Below are 23,468 nucleotides of genomic sequence, written 5' to 3'. Positions count from 1 at the left end.
TAACTGTTCAGAGATGTCACTAAATATAGCCAAAGATGTAAACAACAATGCATGAGCAGCGCATATTAGACAGAGAAGTTCCGACAGCCGATCAGTTCCAGTCATTCCACCAGGAAGGAGGTACACGGCTCGCTTTGTCTGTAGCTCAACCATACCTGGACGGTAAATACCGCGGTTCGATCGCGTCCGCATAGTTAGTTTGTGCCAGGAAGGGCCCTCAAAAAGGGAAGTGTCCACGCATCTCGGAGTGAACCAAAGCGATGATGATCGGACATGGAAGAGATACAGAGAGACAGGAACTGTAGATGACATGCCACGTTCAGGCCTCCCAAGGGCTACTACTGCGGTGGATGACCGCCATCTACGGATTATGGCTCGGACGAAGCCTGACAGCAACTCCACCATGTTGAATAATGCTCTTTGTGCAGCCACAGGACGTCGCGTTGCGACTCAAACTGTGCGCAATACGCTGCATGATGCGCTACTTCAGCCCCGACGTCCATAACGAGGTCCATCTTTGCAATGACGACACCATGCAGCGCGGTACAGATGGGCCCAACAACAAGCCGAATGGAACGCTCAGGACTGGCATCACGTTCTCTTCACTGATGAGTGTCGCATTTGCCTTCTATCAGACAATCGTCGGAGTCGTGTTTGGAGGCAACCCGCACGGGCTGAACACCTTAGACACATTGTTCACATTGTCCAGCGAGTGCAGCAAAGTGGAGGTTCCCCCCTTTTCTTGTGGCATTATGTGAGACCGACGTACGCCGCTGGTGGTCATGGAAGACGTCGTAACGGGTGTGCGATACGTGAATGCCATTCTCCGGCCGATAGTGCAAGCATATTGTCGAGGCATTCGTCTTCATGGACGACAGTTCGCGCCTCAATCGTGCACATCTTGTGAATGAGTTCTTCACGATAACGACATCGCTCGACTAGAGTGGCCAGCATGTTCTCCAGACATGACCCCTATCGAAAATACCTGGGATAGATTGAAAAGGGCTGTTTATGGACGACGTGATCCACCAAACACTCTGAGGGATCTACGCCGAATCGTCGTTGAGGAGTGGGACAATCTGGACCAACACTGCCTTGATGAACTTGTGGATAGTATGCCACGACGAATACAGACATGCAAGAGGGCGTGCTGCTGGGTATTAGAGGTATCAATGTGTACAGCAATCTGACCCACCAACTCTGAAGGTGTGTATGGTGGTAACATGCAATGTGCGGTTTTCATGAGCAATGAAAATGGTGTAAATGATGTTTATGTTGATCTCAATTCCAATTTTCTGTACAAGTTCCGGGACTCTCGGAAACGAGGTGATGCAAAACTTTTTTTGATGTGTGTATACGGGACAGTTATATAAAAACGAGACGGATGGAAAAGAATTAAGTAAACATTTTACTATTTCAAAATTAACCGTGATATCTGTTACTACGTTTATCCTATTGTGAGATAAGACAGACAGTTCCTTCACGGAAAAGTGTTTGCGATTGCCTACGTAATCACGATTGTACACTGGTCAGCCCCTTTTCGCCCGCCCATGTACTGCCAAGATTCTTTCGGATACACTGCAGGGGTTGCGCTGGGAAGCCCTTACACGTCCTCCATAAAGTCCTGATTTCTCTCCATGCGATTTCCATATTTTCAGAGCTCTGAAGAAAGACATCTGTGACCGGTAATTTACTCTGTACGGAGAGGTGAATGCTTGGGTGCAATCATGGATCAGTGGTAGAGCTGTAAAACTACTGTAGCCTATTATAAATAAGCATAAACTACGGTAATTTTGTTACTACCTTTGGTCAGTTAATGCCGTGCACGCGTTACATATACACTAAGTGTGCTGCATGCCTCTCAGACGTTACCTCATAACGATCGATTTCTTTACGATTGCGATCAGTGTTTCACTAAATTCCCGTGAAAACCGGAAGCTTTTACCTGCCTAGAAACTGACTGAGAATAAATGAAAGGTCGCGTAGCCTAAGCAACATTTCTGTTCTTCATAGTTATCATCCTGTCTTTTAGGTAAAAATGAACCGTATTTATAGCAAAATTTTCAATATTTGAGGTTTTATTCGAAAATAGTTGGTTTGTAGCTTGAAACCGAGGGAACAGAGGGATGTCGTTGAAAAATAAAGAAAATAGTATAGATTACCATACAGAGCTAGAAAATGCCATTTCCCCAACAGAAAGTAAAATAAAAAGAAACACAAAAGCTTCATCGAACTTAAATAACACATGTTTCTGTTCTTCATAAACAATTTTCGCATTTGAAACTTCCTGACAGATTAAAACTGTGTGCCGGACCGAGATTCTAACTCGGGACCTTTGCCTTTCGCGTGCAGGTGCTCTACCAACTGAGCTACCCAAGCACGACTCACGCCCCGTCCTCACAGCTTTACTTCTGCCAGTACCTCGTCTCCTTCCTTGCAAACTTAACTTTCTTTCAGGAGTGCTAGTTCTGCAAGGTTCGCAGGAGAGCTTCTGTAAAGTTTGGAAGGTAGGAGACGAGGTACTGGCAGAAGTAAAGCTGTGAGGACGGGGCATGAGTCGTGTTTGGGTAGCTCAGTTGGTAGGGCGCTTGCCCGCGAAAGGCAAAGGTCCCGAGTTCGAGTCTCTGTCCGGCACACAGTTTTAATCTGTCAGGAAGTTTGATATCAGCGCACACTCCGCTGCAGAGTGAAAATCTCATTCTGAATTTTCTCATTTATCAGTAATAACACGAATCTCTTTTCTTTGGTCTTGATGAAGAATGCTCTATTGAATAGAAAAGAAAAACAAATGTATATGCAATGTAAACTGTATTTGCATCAAAAGTAATTGCTTTGGTTACGTAAAAACGCAGAAGTTGCGCGATAAACTAATTTTTATTAGTTTTATGATGCAGTTTCTATTCTGTAAAGATTAATATATACAATGGACTAACACTGAATGAAGTGTGTTCTAATTATATCCGAAAAAAATAGAGAGAGAGAAATCGTTCACTCCCAGTTTCTCTGTTATACATTTATACATTTATTTCTCTACAAACGCTGCTAATACTACCGGTAACTTTACCCATTTACTACGTCATGTTTGTAAGGTATCTAACCGTAGTTTCGGTAGAGCGCAACTATATTTCGTGGACAACCGGAAACATTTTTCCATAAAGGCATTGGCCGTCTTGTCTCGCAGTGGGATAAGTTTATTAACTGTTATGGCGATTACTTTTGAAATAATATACGGTTTACTTACTTCCGTTGCGTGTGACTCGTCTCCATTTCACTACCCGTTATACGTATATGAACCTGTAATATTCAACGATTTCACAGTTTCATCCCATAGCAGAGGAATGTCCTGATAACCTCTGCAAAAAATTTAGAGTCGATCTCATTCTTGTTTGATGAAACTTTCTTTCCACTGAACACTATTTTTAAATTATGGGGTCAGAGGAGATCATTTGGGACTAAACTGCAAAACGGAGATGTTTGAAGAAATAACTCTAATTATAATCGATACACTATGTGAATGTTGCTGCGTTCCTTATAATATCGTATAATGGAAGGTCACTTTCATGTGTATCAGTCATGGTCGACTTCAAGAAACGGCTATTGCAAAAGATTTTGATAACCCTCAACTTAAGCGACAGTAGCTTTTGTTAGTCCACTGCGCTACATGATGTGAGGCACAAGCGCTAAAGTGAGAAACGAGCTTCGTTTGTACTCATTCACGAAACACGAGTTCTCTACTGACACCTCTTTTCTGAAGATTTTCATGCTTCTTGAAGGTCCGAAACCGAATGAGTTGGGTGACTTCCAGATGGTTGTTCTCTAGGTGTCATCCACCTTTTAAGGTGCTTTTTTCTGCCTTCTCTTGTTTCTGTGGTGGGCGCACGAGTGGCTCCGTTAATATGCATATCGAGCATACTTTCTGGTAACGTTACAGGCTATGGCTAATAGACTATTGTGGCCTGCGACAACAGGCACCAGTGAGAGAAACCGACAGGTGAAACTAGAAGCACAAACTGATGCAAATAAACAGAAAGTAGAAACGCAAACTCTCTAATATGGTTCAAATGGCTCTGAGCACTATGGGACTTAACTTCTGAGGTCATCAGTCCCCTAGGACTCAGAACTACTTAAACCTAACTAACCTAAGGACATCACACACATCCATGCCCGAGGCAGGATTCGAACCTGCGAGCGTAGCTGTAGCGCGGTTCCAGACTGTAGCGCCTAGAACCGCTCGGCCACTGCGGCCGGCGCAAATGCTCTCTATAGGTCCCAACGAACGGAGTTTCATCCCTACACCTGACCGGCTATCTCGCCCAGCCACAGCTACAGAAGATAGTTGTCACTTTGAGGTCTTCAGCAACACATCTATTTTGGGTTGGTGCACAAGTTCGTTGCGTTTTTCCATAAGTTTAATAAACACAACAGACACACATAACAGAGACTTTAGTCATCAGTGATACATTCTCCTTCACTGTTTACAACAATCTGCTAACGCTGAGGTATCTTTTCAATTTCACGGCTGTAGAAATAACGTGATTTTGAGGCAAAGAACTCGTCGAGCGATGTTCGGAGCGTACTTTCATTCAGAAAGGAAGCTCTTGAAGGTTCTTTGATAGAGAGTGGGAAAGGTTAAAATCTGACGGTACAAGATCTAGTGAATAAGGCGGGTGTCGAATAACTTCCCAACCCAACTCCTGTATAGTGTTTTTTTTTTATTTTCTATTTTTTTTTTTTCGGTGTAGTAGAATGCGGGCGGGCGTTTTGGTGGAGTAGCAACACTTCACGCTGTCTTCCTGTTTGTTGTGCATGGACTGTGTTGCGAGACGTCTCAGTTGTTGAGAATAAATATCAGCAATGATGGTTACACCTCGGGGAAGCAATTCGTAGTACACCACGCCGTTGCCGTTGCACTAGATGCATGAAATTATCCTTTGAAAATGCCCGAGGTCTTGGCACGGTGAGTTGCTGCATTGTTTGGGCTGAGCCTTTCCTTGCTGCTCCTTTTAGGGTGATGTAATTTATGCGTTAAGAATGTCACAAAATTCTCATCTGTCGAATCTCTTTTACCCTCGGACGATTACAGGGTAACAGTTATTGAACTGTACGAAATAAAATAGTCATAAATTCTGAACGGTTTACTTTAGGAAGTTCAAACTGCGTGATTGCTCTCGGGGCATGATGGGATCTGTATGGTTTGGTTTAGCGACAAAGCCCACTTTCATTTGGATGGGTTCGTCAATAAGCAAAACTGGTGCATTTGAGGGACAGAGAATCCGCATTTCACGATCGAGAAGTCTATTCACCCTCAACGGGTAGCTTTGTTGTGTGCAATGTCCAGCCACAGCATAATCGGTGCGACATTCCTTGATGGCACGGTGACTACCGAACGGTACGTGAAGGTCCTGGAAAATGATTTAATTCCCCTTTATCCAAAGTAGCTCTGATTTCAACGAGATGTGGTTCAAGCAAGTCGCAGCTCGGTTCCATCGAAGCAGGAGAGTGTTTAATCTCCTGGAGGAACACTTTGGGGATAGCATTCTGGCTCTGGGGTACCCAGAGTCCACTGGCATGGTCCTCGATTGGAAAGGACATCCTCCGATTCTGAACACATGCGACTGCTTTTTGTGGGGCTATATTAAAGACAAGGTGAACAGCAAAAACCCCAATACCATTACTAAGCTGAAAACAGCCGTTAAGGAGGTCGTCGACAACATCGATATTCCGACACTTCAGCGGGTCATGCAGAATTTCGCTATTCACCTGCGCCCCCGATAGCTCTTAACTTCAGTGATCTGACGGGAATGAATGTTACCATTGTGGCAAGGCCGTTGACGAAGAATTTAACTGATACTGTGAAAATAAGTACTTTTATATATGGACTCTTAGCGTGTGTAGCTTTATCCGTCACAAACGTACGTAACTACAAGTTTAGGGAGACATGGGAGGAGAGATACAGAAAATTATTGGTATGGGTTAAGGGAGCCGCTAAAAGATTTTTGAATAAATGACTATATTGTAATTAAATCATAGAAAGCAACGTGGTTCCAACTTCAGATAGTCTAGAAACGTATATGGCTACACACTGAATGCACACAATAGATGAGCATATGTTGCTGAAAGTTCAAGCCGCAAGGACTCATACGTTAATTATAGCAACAAAAGGCTCTGAGAAAACACATCGAGAGAGACTACACAGGAAGCAAGAACGTCCATGTTGTCTGAACAAACGTCGAACCATCAATTGTCCGTGATACGCTTCAATATTAAAGTGTGGGATGCGCGAAACAATCTAAGCGAAATTCCACGACCATAACTGTAGCTGTAATTTGTTTGATAATTAACACACATAATACACTGAAGAGCCAAAGAAACTGGTACACTTGCCTAACATCGTGTAGGGCCCCCGCTAGCACGTAGAAGCGCCGAGAAACGACGTGGCATGGGCTCGACTATTGTCTGAAGCAGTGCTGGAGAGAACTGACACCAGAATCCTGCAGGGCTGTCCATAAATCCGTAAGAGTGCCAGGGGGTGGAGATCTCTTCTGAATAGCACGTTGCAAGACATGCCAGATTACTAAATAATGTTCATGTCTGGGGATTTTGGTGGACAGCTGAAGTGTTTAATCTCAGAAGAGTGTTCCTGGAACCACTCTGAAGCAATTGTGGAGGTGTGGGGTGTCGCATTGACCTGCCGGAATTGCCCAAGTTCGTCGGAATGACAATGGAAATGAATGGATGCAGGTGATCGGACATGTTGCTTAAGTAAGTGTGACACGTAGACGTAACATGCGCCCCATATCACTCCAACTAGACACGCCCCATACCATTACAGAGCCTCCACCTGCTGATATGCAGGGTACAAGGAATGAGGTTGTCTCCATACCCGTACACGTCCATTCGCCCTGTATAATCTGAAACGAGACTCGTCCGACCAGGCAACATGTTTTTAGTCATCAACAGTCCAAAATCGGTGATGATGGGCTAAGTCATCAAGGGTACACGAGTGGGCTTTAGGCTCCGAAAGCCCATATCGATGATGTTTCGCTGAATGGTTCGTACACTGACACTTGTTGATGGTCCAGCATTGATATCTGCAGCAACTTGCGGAAGTGTTGCACTTCTATCACGTTGAACGATTATCTTCAATCTCCGTTGGTCCTTTTCTTGCAGGATCTTTATGCTGCCACAGCGAAGTCGGAGACTTGATGTTCTACCAGATTCCCGATATCCAGGGTACACTCTTGAAATGGTCGTACGGGAAAATCCCCACTTCATCGCTACCTCGGAGATGCTGTGTCCCATCACTTGTACGCTGGCTGTAACATCAAGCTCAGACTCACTTTAATCTTGATAACCTGCCATTAACCGATCAAACAACTGCGTCAGACACTTGTTGGCTTACATAGGCGTTGCCGATGGCACCGCCGTATTCTGCCTCTTTACATATCTCTGTACTTGAATACGCAAGCCTATAGCAATTTCTTTGGCTCTTCAGTTTGTGATTAAGGAAGGCACTGGGCCCGCGAAACATGTGGAAACGTACAATCTCATGTTTTGTTGGCTGACGACGACTCTATAGCGGTAATAAGCTTGTATCGTCAGACAATTCAGCATTCATCCACTCCTTCTAAATAACAGATAAGTGGAAGGCCTTCGAAACATATGCAGCAGTATTGAAGGTTTTCGTTATCAGGTCCACAACTGGCAGAGCTGCCAATTTGGCACTCTCGTAACCTTCCTTGATTGTCCCATGTTTAGCAGACAAGTATCTGCTCACTCAGAGACTTCTACACGCGTTCCAACAAAGGAAACTGACGTTACGTTGTCTGACCAACCTCACTGAAGAGAGAAATGTTCTACACACCTGTCCTCGATCGCAAAGGCTTTCTTCCTTCAGATATGTCAATGATATCTATGCTTCAAGAAATATTTTTCCTTTAAAGGCTAAAATGGTACTGCAGAGTCATGCAAGTTTGTGTTGAAAATATCGTTGTAGAATAAGGAGCCGGCTCAATTAACTTCCAAATTCTGACAACGTAAGTCCCGATACAAGTCAAGAACTAATTTATTTCTTCCTCTGTGTAGCGCTCGCTATAAAAAGCAACATGTGCCCGTAGACCGAGCTTGTATTGCTGTTACACATACCTTGCAGACTCGTGTCACGGCCTGCTGCATGTGAATATCAAGTCGGTGTGTGTTGCCCTTGGGATGACTCTGTAGAAATTTCTGTCGTCTACACACATACCATTTTTCCTTCTTTATTCTTGCAGAATTGTTTCTGAGCAAATCATTCAGCTCACATTGGTGAACGTGGGGCCCCGCCACTGACCGAAAGACTTCGTCATTTACGACTACGTCTGAGCAAAATATATATCACGTTAGGAACACATATCGGGGAGGGCAGTATTGTGGTATGGGGGACATTCACCTCGGTTTCTACGAGGTCTGCGGTAGTAATCGAAGGCGCTGCAATAAATATGGACTACCAGAACTTTAATTTCTTGTCCAGCATTTTGAGTATGTTGATGAACATTCTGTAAATTTATTACTGATTTTGAATAAAATACATACATTTGTTTTTGTTTTAAAACCCACATCTGGTTTCGGGCCTTAAGAATAGTGGTTATATACCAGACATCTTAAGAGAACAGTGGAAGACTATTTGCTCTCTCTGTATTCTCTCAGGGCATCTGACATACAACCACATGATTCTGTCCATGGGGGCTGAATCAGGTCGTCGTTTTTTTTTCAAATCCAAATAGATATACATAGAATTGGTGCTGGCATTTTATTCAAAATATTTAAACATTTTTACAGACCATGTGCATCTCTTCATGTTTGATATTTTCTCCGATGCCTTTGGCATCTTCCAACAGCATAAGTGATTTTGTCACAAGCGCAGAATAGTGCTGCAATGGTTTTACAGGCATGATGGTCAGGTCATTTTGACGTTCAAAAATGGTTCAAATGGCTCTGAGCACTATGGGACTCAACTGCTGTGGTCATAAGTCCCCTAGAACTTAGAACTACTTATACCTAACTAACCTAAGGACATCACACACATCCATGCCCGAGGCAGGATTTCGAACCTGCGACCGTAGCGGTCGTGCGGTTCCAGACTGTAGCGCCTTTAACCACTTGGCCACGTCGGCCGGCCATTTTGATGTTGGCCACCAAATTCACCTGATCTGAATACATCTGCAACACTACTGGGTGCCAGCCCCGCGCCAACAAACTACTGACCCATAATGTACGGGAATCTGATGACTTGTGTGAAGACACTTGCCGAATCCGTGTCAAGTAGAATCACTATCGTACTGCATTCCACATGTGGACCAACACGCTACTAAAAAGGTGGCGATAACGTTTTGGCTCTTCAGCGTAAACGGACTGAATGCTGGAACGGTATCTGGAGTTTCCACATGTGTTACTATCCGTACTACTCTGTCGGTATCACTGGACAGGCCACACTGAGTAAACCTTTAACGTTTCCCAGAACGAACACACTGCAGCGGAATGCACTTCTTCACAGACTAAAACTGTGTGACAGAACTATTCTCGAACTATCAATAGCCATCAGTTCTTTTACCCGCTGAGCTATCCAGGCACAAGTCGCTCTCACGGCCTGAATTCTTTCGATATCTGTCTCCTATCCCGCCCTTATTTTCCAGTATGCAGTTTTTATTCCGAAAAGGAGTGTTCGGGAACAGACACGGCTGATTAAATTTGGTACTAAATGGATACTCCCCGAATATTCCGACACGATGTTACACCTAGAACCACTCATTGGCAACTGAAAATTACATCAGTTGAAACCATTTTGGTCACTGGGCATTTTACACGATCATTCGACTGCAGAAAACTTTATTTTTAAAAGTAATGTGCTTGCTGCTGCTCACTGTCATTAACATGGCGAACGTGAAAAAATCCAGGCAATGTGTGTATTCGTCATGCATGTAGCAGTACGTGGTACATAGCATGCATGGATTCGAGTGTCTTCTCCTTTTTTAAAAGAAAAATTTCAACTGCTAATAATTACTGAGTTTCTAAGTGCCGTTACTCTTAATAAATTTATGGAATTACGTCCCTGACATCTGATATTGTTGTAACTAGCCTTTTAACAAGAAGTCGCCTTTTCATCGCCATCGCCATCTACGTCTACATAGATACCCCGCAAGCCACCGTCCGATTCGTGGCGGAGCATACCCAGCACAACTACTGGTCATTTTCGTTCCTGTTCCATTCGCAAATAGAGCGAGGAGAAAACGACCATCTATATGCCTTCGTAGGAGCACTAATTTCTCGTATCATCTTTGTGATCCGTAACCCCAATGTATTGTGCGCAGCAGAATCGTTTACCGCTCAGCTTCACATATGGGTTCTCTAAATTTTCTTAATAAAGTTTCTGGAAAAGCTCATCGCCTTCACTCCAGGGATTCCAATTTGAGTTCCCGAAGCATCTTCATAACACTTACGTGTTATTCGAACCTACCGGTAACAAATCTAACGGCCCGTCTCTGAATTGCTTCGATGTCTTCCTTCAATCCGACCTGGTACGGATCCCAAACACTCGTGCAGTACTCAGTAACAGGTCACACCAACGTCATTTATGCAGTCTCCTTTAGAAGTAAACCACTCTTTCCTAAAATTCTCCCAATAAATCGAAGTCGACCATTCGCCTTCCCTACCACAGCTCTCACATGCTCGTTCCATCTCATATCGCTTTGCAACCTTATCCCCAGGTAATTAAACGACTTGACTGTGAGAGCGACTCTCACGATGTACAATTGCAACCTACCCTGCTTTACAGAGCGAGTATACTGACAACATCCATGGTCTGAGACATGGACGTCTAACTCCATGTCACCTGTAAGTGGCTTCACTGCCCTTCAATCACTTCCCATACTTGCTCACGACTGTAACACTCTAACAGCCGACAAGATTCGCCATTTCTGAGATGATGGTTCCCAAAGAACGGGCAATAAAAATCTGACCTTTACCAAAGTTACTTATGTCAGTGGGTTTCGTTATTCTCACTAAAATGATTCGCTATTTGTCTCTGAACCACTTATATAATTTCCTTACTGCATCAGGTAGTTAGTTACATGTTCCAAAGATCATTTGAACGATTGTTTTGGCGTAATGATGTGCAGCGTGTCAGTTTGAGGATTTATTTTACAGGCTGTCAGTTTTGAAATAGAAATTCATCCATGGATTAGAAAGAATTGTCCAGGAGGAACAAATTTAGGTTATATTTAAAATCTGTATTGCTACCTATCTGCCAACTGCCTGGCCACAGTGGTGCAGCAGCAGCACCGGTTCCCGTCATGCTGCAAAAGTTGAACGCTGCTGGGCTTCAGTATTACTTGGATAGTGCACTCAGCCCTTGTGAGGCCAATTGAGGAGCAAATTGATTGAGAAGTAGCAGCTCCGGTCACGAAAATTGACTATAGCCGGTGACGCCTATCGGCTGAAGGTGTTATGACAGTTAGTCGGTACCATTGGGTCTTCAGAAGCTGCTAGGAAGAGATTGTTTTTGCTACCTGCCAGACATTTTATGTTATTGGGCAAACGATCAAAACTTTTGATACTGTGTACTGAGCTCCTTTCTGAGACACTGACACCTTCAGTATAGACAATGTGTTTTGAATCCATTTCAACGTTTCATGTCCTGCCCCGGGGAAAATAAGCATTAATCATTAATAGCTTCCTCTTGGCACATGTGCTTGGAGGTACTAACCAACATAAAAACATATTACACCTAATAGCTATAATTATAAATATGCAAACGAAGTAAATAATGATTCAGTACCTTATCCTTAGTCATTAGCACAAATATCTGCACTTTCATCCATTAGACCTTGATAAGAACTGGGAGCGAACCAAAAATTCAACTCTGTGACTTCCTTCGTAATTCCTCTCCAGCGGCTAAAATTTTCTACTCTCCTAAAATTGTATGAATTATTCATCAGAACTTTTTGCGCTCTGTTTGTTAAGTATGGTTGAAACCAGTTGTGTGCAAAGTCATCGGTTCTGTAAAACATGAGTTTTTCTAAGAGTGTAACACGATCTACATGACGAAACGGCTTGTAAAAATCACAAAAATACAAACTGGCGATATTTTTTATTTAAAGTTGTGTTTCTGGTAAGTGAGCGCATAAACAGCATTCTCAGCCGAGAAACGCTCCTGTGATATTCTGAGTAAATTGTTTCTGTGATATTTAAATGTGAAAGTACTCTTGAGTACATTAGGTTTTTTGAATATTTTGGATAAGTATATCAGTAAGGTAATTCGATGATAATAGTTTAAGACTCTCCTGTCACCTTTTTTATAAAGAGGTTTAACAGTTGCACATTTTAACCTGTCGGCAAAAATTCCCTGTGCTAGTGAAGCATTACATATATCACTAACGGAGTTACTTATTAAATAAGAACAACTTTCAGAAATTTGAAACGCCATCAGCGCTAAGTGAATTTCAGTTTTTCAGAATTTTTATAACCAATGAAGGATTATGATGCTACTTCTAGATACTAAAAAGTTATGTGGAATTACATTTTCAATATACTGTCTTGCTTCTTCAACTGAATTGTTTAATTCTGTTTTTGCTGCTACATTTAGCAAGTGACTGTTCAAATTACACGCCACTTATGAATCATCAGTCACTACATTGTCATTTAGTTTAATTTTTGTGGTATCTTGTACACTGCCTTGCTGTCCTGTCTGCCATTCAACAATATTTTACATAAAACTGTAGAAAATGCTGCAAAGAGGCACAAGTTTTCTTGAAATGATTTTATTATACCATTACTAGTTTCGGGCCTGAGCCCATCGTCAGATGGTATCGGTGACTTCTTGTAAGTTTTACATTTGTGTCTTTCTGAAAAGGCCTTCTTAGTATTTTAGAGGACAGAGGTTTGCTTTTCTTTTACAGTCCATAATGATCAATGAACCGAATTAAAAGCAAGATGACGATGGGCTCAGGCGCGAAATTAGTAATAATAAAACAAAATAATTTCAAGAAAACTTGTGGCTGATTGCAGTATTTCATACAGTGTAATTTGCGAAAACAGCAGCAGTGTTCTTCAGCCACAATATGCATCCTATGTAGTTTTAATCTTATGATCTTTAGTATTAATTTCTGTCACGACATCGCGTGTGTGCAACGCCACCAGATGGCATTTAATCTCTCATTCGGCAGTGGTCACAAGTGTTTTGGTTCACCAGTATAGAGAAAGTGTGGAAAATCTAAATCTGAGCGACCAGACAGGGATATGAATTTTTGTTCTTCTTCGGCGCCTATCTGGTTCGGATGTTGGCAATGATGACGGATATTCCTCTCTTGTTGGTAGCAATACGGAATAGTTATGCTGAAGATATAATGAACCAGCAACTAAGGTTGTCAAATCAAGATATTCGTCTTCTTCCAGCACTTCTTTTGCTGTTGATTTTCCCCTGAAGTATTTTTTGTAGCGGATCATATCTGTTTGTATTACGAATGACATGTCCTAGATATTGCAACTTTCAGCATTTCACTAACTTGATTAATTTAGGTGTTGTGTTCATTCTTCTCAAACCTTCTTGTCACTCTCTGAGTCCAAAGTGTTCTCAGGATCCGCCTATAAAGCCACAATTAAAGGCCACTAGCTTTTTCTCTGTGTTTTTATTTAATGATGATGATGATGATGATGATGATGATGATTGGTTTGTGGGGCGCTCAACTGCGCGCTTATTAGCGACCGCACAAATTCCCAACCTTTGCTCAGTCCAAATTCGCCACTTTCATGAATGATGATCAAATGATGATGACAACACAACACCCAGTCATCTCGAGGCAGGTGAAAATCACAGATCCCGCCGGGAATCGAACCCGGGGCCCCGAGCCTGGGAAGCGTGAAGGTCCATATCTCTGCCCCATATAGGACAGAACACACATAACAACGCAAAAGTCTGATTTTTGTTCTTAGGTTATGGCTTTTAAAGAGAAAACTCGTTTTCTGAAACACACTTCTTGCTTTCCCAATGAGAATCTTGATTTCTTGCGAGTTATCCCAATTGTCGTTTATTATGGTTCCAAGGAATGTGTAATGTTTCACCCTTTCTGTAGTTCTTTGGTTTATGACTTCACTCCTGTTATATTTTCATTGCTTACGACCATGAGTTTTGTCTTCGTGGCGTTTATTTCAAGCACATACTGACTGCTAACTCTTACAGTTCTATCCATTAATACTTGTAAGGGTTCAATAGTGTCTGCAAATACAATAGTAATATCAGCATATAGAATGTTGTTTGATCTTATTCCATTTATCAAAATTTCTTCTTATACTTCTTCCAGTTAATCTCCAAATATGAATTCTGACTATATACGAGTATTATATGGTATAGGTGACAAGATACATCCCTGTCTGACTCCCCTGAGAAATTCGACAGCTTCAGCTTTTCCATCAATAAGATTCGAGTACAGGTCCTTGATTATTTGCAGATCTCTTTCCTCCTTTCCAATATTTCTCAAAATCTCCATCAATTTGTTGTGTTTTACTCTATTAAAAGCCTTCCGGTAGCCTATTAGGCTACATCAATACGTGTTTACTGGTCAAGGCTTCTCTCGTATCTACGACATTAACAAACGCAAACTGATTAGATGGTATCTGTTTCCCACATACTCTATATATTCTTTTGTCTATCACCTTCAAAAACGATTTCAAGATATGGCTTATTAAGCTTATAGTAAGATAATCTCCGATTTATTTTGCATTTGGCTTTTTTGGCAGAATAATGAACTCTGATTTCAGCCACTACAATGGAATGTTTCCAGATGCATAAATTTGATTGAAAATTTGGGTTAACCATTTACATGACGTTCTTCCATCAAATTTTAGTAACTCCGCTTCTACTTTATCTGGTCCAACAGCCTTTTCGTCCTTCATCTGATTGATGCCTGTTTGAACATCTACTTTTAGTATATCTGTGCCACTTATTTCATTTGTATTTGAATTAAAAGCACATCTAGTGTCATGAAACAAAGTTTTCTTTATATTTTTTCATATCTTTTTCTTGTATTCTGATTCCAATATCAAGTTCCCTGCTTCAGCCACTAATTTTCCACTGACGCTCTTCCTGCATTTCCCTGTTATTTCTCTGACTTTCTTGTGTACATCGAAGCTACCATTCTTACTTTGATGAAACTAGGTTTCCTTGCATTCCTCCACTTTATCATTTTCTTTTGTCTGCCTTATTTTTCTTCTGGTGTACTTAATCTTCTAAATGCGAGTTGTGTGTCTTCAGTAACGTTCCCCCAGCGTCAGTGCCTTTCGTCCAGTCGCTCTTAGCTAGTGCTGGCTAGAAGATGATGCTTTAATATAGGGCTTAAAAACCCGCTGATTTTGAACATAAGCACTCGCGTATGCTAACGTTCTTGCTGGCGAGCAGAGCACTTTCGGCGTGGTGGGGATTACGCGACAACACTGGAGACGCGGCAGCTATGAAATGTGGAAGGGTCAGTTTTGACACCGGTGCCTTATATTAGTAGCAAAGGCGAGTCGACATTGTGTCACAAATGCTAGGAAGCTTGTCACTTTACACAAAAAGGTGGATTTGCAAAATGGTTAGTGTAGTGTAGGAGGGTGAATACTTTCAGCAAGTTCAATTTACAAAGGCACTACATGTCTTACCATGTCAGAGAACACGGAATGGAAGATGTAAACGACCTGAGCTTCTGCAAGAGGTTTTGAAACTTAAAAGGAGGAGGAAGAGAAAGAAGAGGAAGAAAAATCAAATTCCCGGCCGGAATGGCAGAGCGGTTCTAGGCGCTTCAGTCTGGAATCGCGCAGCCGCTACCGTCGCAGGTTCGAATCCTGCCTCGGGCATGGATGTGTGTGATGTCCTTAGGTTGGTTAGGTTTAAGTAGTTCTAAGTTCTAGGGGACTGATGACCTCAACTGTTAAGTGTTCAGAGCCATTTGAACCAAAAATTAAATGAGTGTGGCGTGCGGATGAGCTATAAAACTGCACTACTGTTAGCAAAGACCTTGCGCTCTTCACGGATGGTGATTTAATTACATAATAAATTGTAGTTGCATCTGAACATTATGTTCATATCAGGAAGAGCAGTTTCGCGTGAGACCGTTATCAAACATGGCAACCATGCGTTCCAGACAAAACGTTGTTCAGAGTCCACTTGGAAACTCTTCGTAAGCTGTTGCTTGCATATTATTTAATGCTCTATGAAAGTGTAGATATCTCAGACGCAAAGCTGAATATGGCATTCTTAGCAGCGTTGAAGTAAGTGCGGGAAGTGTTTGTTTGTTATGGAATTTATCAGTTATGTGTCCAAAGACGGAAAAAAATGGTTCAAATGGCTCTGAGCAATATGGGACTTAACATCTGTCGTCATCAGTCCCCTAGAATTTATAACTACTTAAACCTAATTAACCTAAGGATATCACACACATCCATGCCCGAGGCAGGATTCGAACCTGCGACCGTAGCGGGCACGCGATTCCAGACTGAAGCGCCTAGAACCGCACGGCCATAACGGCCGGTAGACGGAAAAAATTGGTTCAAATGGCTCTGAGCACTGTGGGACTCAACTGCTGAGGTCATTAGTCCCCTAGAACTTAGAACTAGTTAAACCAAACTAACCTAAGGACATCACACACATCCATGCCCGAGGCAGGATTCGAACCTGCGACCGTAGCGGTCTCGCGGTTCCAGACTGCAGCGCCAGGACCGCGCGGCCACTTCGGCCGGCCGGTAGACGGAAAAAGCTGAACCCGTTGCATAACTGAAAAGCTTGTAGTACCCATTTCGCCCTGAAATTCAGCCTCAACTAATTGATCTGAAGTTGCACTCCACCAAAACTACAGCTCGGTAGTTTTGGTACAGTACATAAATACCATAGTAACTGGTAGGATTATCGGTAGTACTGATAGCACTGGTACAGAAAGAAACACAAATTATTGTGTGAGAGAGAAACTGGGAGCCGATGCTATGTCTTTGTTTATTGTTTGTTTATTTGTTTATTTTGCACTTCATTTGCACTGCATAACGTTCAGTGTGCATAACGTTCAGTGTTAGTCCATTGAGTATTTTCCATCCTTAAAATATATAAATTGCATTCTATAAGTAATAAAGTTTAATTGATCGCGTAACTTCTCCTCTTTTTTTGTAACCAAAGCACAGTTTAGATGCACAAACATAAAAAATCTGTACAATTATTGTTTTTGATTTGTACTCAGTAGAATGTTATACATCATGGTCAAAGAAAAGCCACTACTGATAAGTGCGAAACTTGTTTATGAATAACAGAAACACGTTCTATTTAAGTTTGGCGAAGTACTGACGCGAATTTTGAGATGTTTTTGTTTTGCTTTTCTTTTTAAAGTTTACTTTTTTTAGGACATTGTGTTTCCTAGCGCTATATGATAAATTAGTAGTTTTACATGTTTACTACAATATCCCTCTGTTTCAAGTTGCAGATCGAAAATTTTCGAAAAATAACATAACTAAACATTGAAAATTTCAGTTTCGCTATAATCGTTGTTTATTTTTAACAGACAGGAAGATAACTACGTAGAACCAAAGTGTTCAGTATGTTACACGGCAGCCCTTTATGCATCCTGACTCAGCTCGTAGACGCTTCACCGCATCCGGTTTCTAGTGGAATCTAGTAAGACACAGTTTTCATACGCAGTCAAAGGGATTCCTTCACGTGTTTCCTTCAGCACCGATTTTCTTGTTTACACAATTACGTTGGAGGGGGTACAATACTCGCTGCTTGCAAGCTTGCGCTCACCGTCTTTTCGCGAGCCAGGCTTGCTGTGAGGCCCCGCTTTAGTACGTGTGCGCTGCGCGGTATGCAGAAACGCGCCGGCGACGACAGCGCCCGAGGCGGCGGCGCGGCCAATCCTGCGGCTACGTAAGCGGCGGCCGTGCAGCAATCGCGTTGTGGCGGCGCGCGCACTTAGGCTGCGAATTAGCCAGTCGATTACAGCGGAGGGCCCACCAGCCGGCGGCCGGCGGACCGCGGCCAGCCTTCATCAAATTACGCCGACTACAATGCCGGCAGTGTGGCGGGGAGGGTAGGGGAGAGGAGCAGGGTGGTGGGGGGTAAATCTCGGGGTTAAAACATCCGGGGGACGGCGTGCATACGGACTGGGGTTAGCCTGGGCAGGGCCGGGCGTTAATGCTGGGGCGACGTAATGGTCTGCCGGCTTCCTTGCGCTGAGTGCCTGGGGTCGCGGCGCCGGATTAGCCATCCATTCACTGAAAATTGACTAGAAAATTGACAGGCGCGGGCCCTCGAGACAGAGGCCGCCCTTCCTGCCCCCTCCTCCTATCTCGCTGCCGGAGATCGCCGGCTCCGGCCGTATTAATCATTCATAATCAGGTAATTCATATCGGGGAGGCGCGCCGCGGCGCTCCGGCATCGCCGACGTCCGTCGTCGCCGCTGTCTGCCTCCGTCCTGGTTCGAGTCCTCCCTTGGGAATTTGTCCTTGGGATAATTTAGGTTAAGTAGTGTGTAAGCTTAGGAACTGATAACCTTAGCAGTTAAGTCCCATAAGACTTCACACACATTTGAACATTTTTTATTTCTTCAAACCAGTCGCGGTCTGTTGTGGTCCAGTGGCATGACACATTTTTATGTGTAATAATTCCATCGTTGTTTGGGAACATGAAGTCCGTGAATAGCTGGAAATGGTCTCCAAGTACCCGAACATAACCAGTCCTCCGTTCCATGTAAATACTGCCGACACCGTTATGGAGCCACCAGCAGACTGCACAGTGCCTTGTTGGGTCCATGGCTTCGAGGGTTTGCGCCACACTCCAACCCTGCCATCAGATCTTAGCATCTGAAATCGGTACTCATATGATCACGGTTTTCCAGTCATCTAGGATCCAACCGATGTGGTTAAGACCTCAGGAGAGGCGTTGCAGGCGATGTCGTGCTGTTGCTAAAGGCAATCGCGCCCGTCGTCTGCTGCCATAGACCATATCTCCAAATTTCGCCGCACTGTACTAACGGATACGTTCCTTTATAACCATCGTACGCGATGCTACGTCCACCTATATACGTGCACATCGATGTCGTATGACTTGAATCGCCTAAGCGTAAAGTCGGATTTCATGGTAGGCTGGAAAATCCCAAAGGAAAACTTTTTCCTATCGTTTTCGTGCACTGGCACCTTTCCTTAGCCACGTGCGAGAATCGTGTATTTATTGTATCTGATGCTTGTAGATTGTAACGAGAGTGTGTCCAGTATCGTGTCGTGTTTTTGTTGGATGGCGATGAAAGAAGGGAGTGGTGGAAACTCCCTACCGGCACATAGTCTACTCCCCTAAAATAGCGGCAAGGGGATCGCCGAGCTTAGCGCTCTCATCCGACGGACAGATGAACGTCAACAGTGTCACATGTCCTCAGTTCACAGGCACATTGAGAGATTTGGAATTTAACCCGTAACGTTAGCGCAATGACTGTTGATCAGGGACTTTACGTGATCACCATCCTTCATCCTTCCCGTACAGGCAAACAGAAACCGGTCAAGGACATGTGGCGTACCCAGGTGATCACACCCAACATTGCTTCACTTCAGTGATGTGATGAGAACACTGCATTCAGCGAGACAAAGCCGTTGGCTTAGGTAAGATAGCGACTGGCGTAGGCACAGTTAATGCTTCAAACGACTTGACGATACTCTGACAGTAACGAAGTGAAATTATCGTGTGGTGTTATTGCTTGGGAGGCTCTGGGGATGTTCAGCCGTCTGGTGCAAGTCCAAATGGTTCAAATGGCTCTGAGCACTATGGGACTTAACATCTGAGGTCATCAGTCCCCTAGAGTTAGAACTAACCTAAGGACGTCACACACATCCATGCACGAGGCAGGATTCGAACCTGCGACCGTAGCAGCAGCACGGTTACGGACTGAACCACCTAGAACCGCTCGGCCACCCGGCCGACTCTGGTGCAAGTCTTCCTATTTGACGTTACTTGGGCGACTTGCACGTCGATGAAGACGAGATGAAATTTTTAAGACAACTCAAGCACCCTCTGATCGAGTGAAGAAAACCTTCGACTCAGTCAGGCATCGAACCAAAAAATTTCGGGATCTAGAGGCAGCGGCGTAACCCACTAGATTTTTAACTGCGGGCATACTGACGGTACGAAGACACGCTGCAAATAATACTCTACGACTTTTGCATGTAACTAAACTGTCCAACAGTGATTTACGACGATGGCGTATCTGTGAACTTATTTCGACTTAGGCTCGGGGGGGGGGGGGGGGGGGGGGGGGAATGAAAGAATAAGATATATAAAATGTAAGCATTCCCTCTTATAAATCGTGGACTGCATCGTTACGGAATGGAGAGATCGTTTATATGTTCAAGCTGTTAGTGGTTCATATAGTGGCACAATATGTAGAATGAAGTATGTACACTTATATTTGCGGAGGGTACGACTAGGATGCACAATAGCACCAACATTATTTATACGAAGTAATCATGAACCCTGCCTTGAGTTTGTATAAACCGGGGAGGGGGTGAGGTGGGGAGGGGACTGAAACTAGTGTAGGTATTTCTGGTTATTGCCAAGCCACTTCAAGCACCGCAGTGCCGTTTCTTTATTGGATGATTTGTTTTGGTTTCGTTAAAAACAGAAGCTGATTCATAGCAATGTGTTGCTGGCTGTTACACTCTTTAAATCGTGATGTAGGTATGCTGTTGGTATTCTGCTTAGTTTTTACATGCATCTATAATACTGGACGTCGTAAATGAATGCACATTTGTGTTTTGTTTCCTGGTTTCATTGCACGGTGTCATGTGGTCTAGTGTGTAAATGTCTCTGCCAACAAATACGTGAGTGTACTGCTCTATTTGAATGCATTGTAAGTATATTGCTTCGATTCTACTTTATTTTTGTTCACATCAGTTTTTCGTACTTTCTCGTATTTAATGGAGAACTTCATGTTTGAAGCTTTTTACTCAGCTGATATTCAACTTTATTAATCTTGTCACGGAATGGGTATGTAATTTTGTTTTTAATGGAGTTACTTCTTGTCACTATGTAATCTTAGTGACAGAATAAGCAGTTATTTGTCATTTACTATTGTATATACGAAGACAGTAACTTGTTCTCGAAAGAACAGTTACTGTTGATGACCGTGCGGCTTTTCTCTGGAATAAATGATGACTAACTGAAAACCTCAGCTGCCGACAGGTGTTGTTGATATACCTCGATGTGGACAGCTGAAAATGTGTGCCCCGACCGGGACTCGAACCCGGGATCTCCTGCTTACATGACAGACGCTCTATCCATCTGAGCCACCGAGGACGCAGATGAATAGGGCGACTGCAGGGACTTACCCCTTGCACGCTTCCCGTGAGACTCACATTCCCAACTGTCCACAATTCTTCATATGTATTGTATCTTATAGACATTTGCTCAACCACTCATTACTCGCGCACGCTTTGGCGACTCCCGTAAGAATTTTGGCAACCTGTAATGGGTGGTTGGGCAAATGTCTATAAGGTACAATACATACACTCCTGGAAATTGAAATAAGAACACCGTGAATTCATTGTCCCAGGAAGGGGAAACTTTATTGTCACATTCCTGGGGTCAGATACATCACATGATCACACTGACAGAACCACAGGCACATAGACACAGGCAACAGAGGATGCACAATGTCGGCACTAGTACAGTGTATATCCACCTTTCGCAGCAATGCAGGCTGCTATTCTCCCATGGAGACGATCGTAGAGATGCTGGATGTAGTCCTGTGGAACGGCTTGCCATGCCATTTCCACCTGGCGCCTCAGTTGGACCAGCGATCGTGCTGGACGTGCAGACCGCGTGAGACGACGCTTCATCCAGTCCCAAACATGCTCAATGGGGGACAGATCCGGAGATCTTGCTGGCCAGGGTAGTTGACTTACACCTTCTAGAGCACGTTGGGTGGCACGGGATACATGCGGACGTGCATTGTCCTGTTGGAACAGCAAGTTCCCTTGCCGGTCTAGGAATGGTAGAACGATGGGTTCGATGACGGTTTGGATGTACCGTGCACTATTCAGTGTCCCCTCGACGATCACCAGTGGTGTACGGCCAGTGTAGGAGATCGCTCCCCACACCATGATGCCGGGTGTTGGCCCTGTGTGCCTCGGTCGTATGCAGTCCTGATTGTGGCGCTCACCTGCACGGCGCCAAACACGCATACGACCATCATTGGCACCAAGGCAGAAGCGACTCTCATCGCTGAAGACGACACGTCTCCATTCGTCCCTCCATTCACGCCTGTCGCGACACCACTGGAGGCGGGCTGCACGATGTTGGGGCGTGAGCGGAAGACGGCCTAACGGTGTGCGGGACCGTAGCCCAGCTTCATGGAGACGGTTGCGAATGGTCCTCGCCGATACCCCAGGAGCAACAGTGTCCCTAATTTGCTGGGAAGTGGCGGTACGGTCCTCTACGGCACTGCGTAGGATCCTACGGTCTTGGCGTGCATCCGTGCGTCGCTGCGGTCCGGTCCCAGGTCGACGGGCACGTGCACCTTCCGCCGACCACTGGCGACAACATCGATGTACTGTGGAGACCTCACGCCCCACGTGTTGAGCAATTCGGCGGTACGTCCACCCGGCCTCCCGCATGCCCACTATACGCCCTCGCTCAAAGTCCGTCAACTGCACATACGGTTCACGTCCACGCTGTCGCGGCATGCTACCAGTGTTAAAGACTGCGATGGAGCTCCGTATGCCACGGCAAACTGGCTGACACTGACGGCGGCGGTGCACAAATGCTGCACAGCTAGCGCCATTCGACGGCCAACACCGCGGTTCCTGGTGTGTCCGCTGTGCCGTGCGTGTGATCATTGCTTGTACAGCCCTCTCGCAGTGTCCGGAGCAAGTATGGTGGGTCTGACACACCGGTGTCAATGTGTTCTTTTTTCCATTTCCAGGAGTGTATGTAGAATTGTGGACAGTTGGGAATGTGAGTCTCACGGGAAGCGTGCAAAGGATAAGTCCCTGCAGTCGCGCTATTCATCTGTGTCCTCGGTGGCTCAGATTACTTCCTTTATTTTAGCCGGCGAGGTAGTTCAGCGTGTTCGGTCAGAGGGCTGCGTGCTCTCTATAATAAAAAAACTGAGTCAAAGAATCAACGATCAACTTGAACGGATGTCTTGTGACGTCCACCCTGACCAAAACGCAACGAACACTATCGAACAAAATGATTAAAAAAAAAAAAAGGATGGATAGAGCGTCTGCCATGTAAGCAGGAGATCCCAGATTCGAGTCCCGGTCGGGGCACACATTTTTAGTTGTCCACATCGAGGTATATCAACAACACCTGTCGGCAGCTGAGGTTTTCAGTTAGTCATCATTTACTATTGTGCAGCAAAAATTTTGTACCCGGAAATACACATTTTTACTTAGGATTGAACAGTACAGCGTGGACGTACTTCCACGTACTA

General features: G+C 44.1%; 1 non-coding gene across 1 annotated transcript; it reads right to left on the bottom strand.

Annotated features, from left to right (window-relative positions):
- Window positions 1-21,254: 21,254 nt before the first annotated feature.
- On the bottom strand, window positions 21,255-21,328 carry Trnat-ugu. Its single transcript has one exon. It is a non-coding gene; the product is annotated as a tRNA-Thr (tRNA).
- Between the last annotated feature and the right edge of the window lie 2,140 nt (window positions 21,329-23,468).

Source organism: Schistocerca piceifrons, chromosome 4 (assembly GCF_021461385.2).
Source record: "Schistocerca piceifrons isolate TAMUIC-IGC-003096 chromosome 4, iqSchPice1.1, whole genome shotgun sequence".
In the NCBI taxonomy this organism is placed as follows: Eukaryota; Metazoa; Arthropoda; class Insecta; order Orthoptera; family Acrididae; genus Schistocerca; species Schistocerca piceifrons.
Note: the sequence above shows the minus strand (reverse complement) of the source record. Positions and strands in the feature narration are given on the sequence as shown.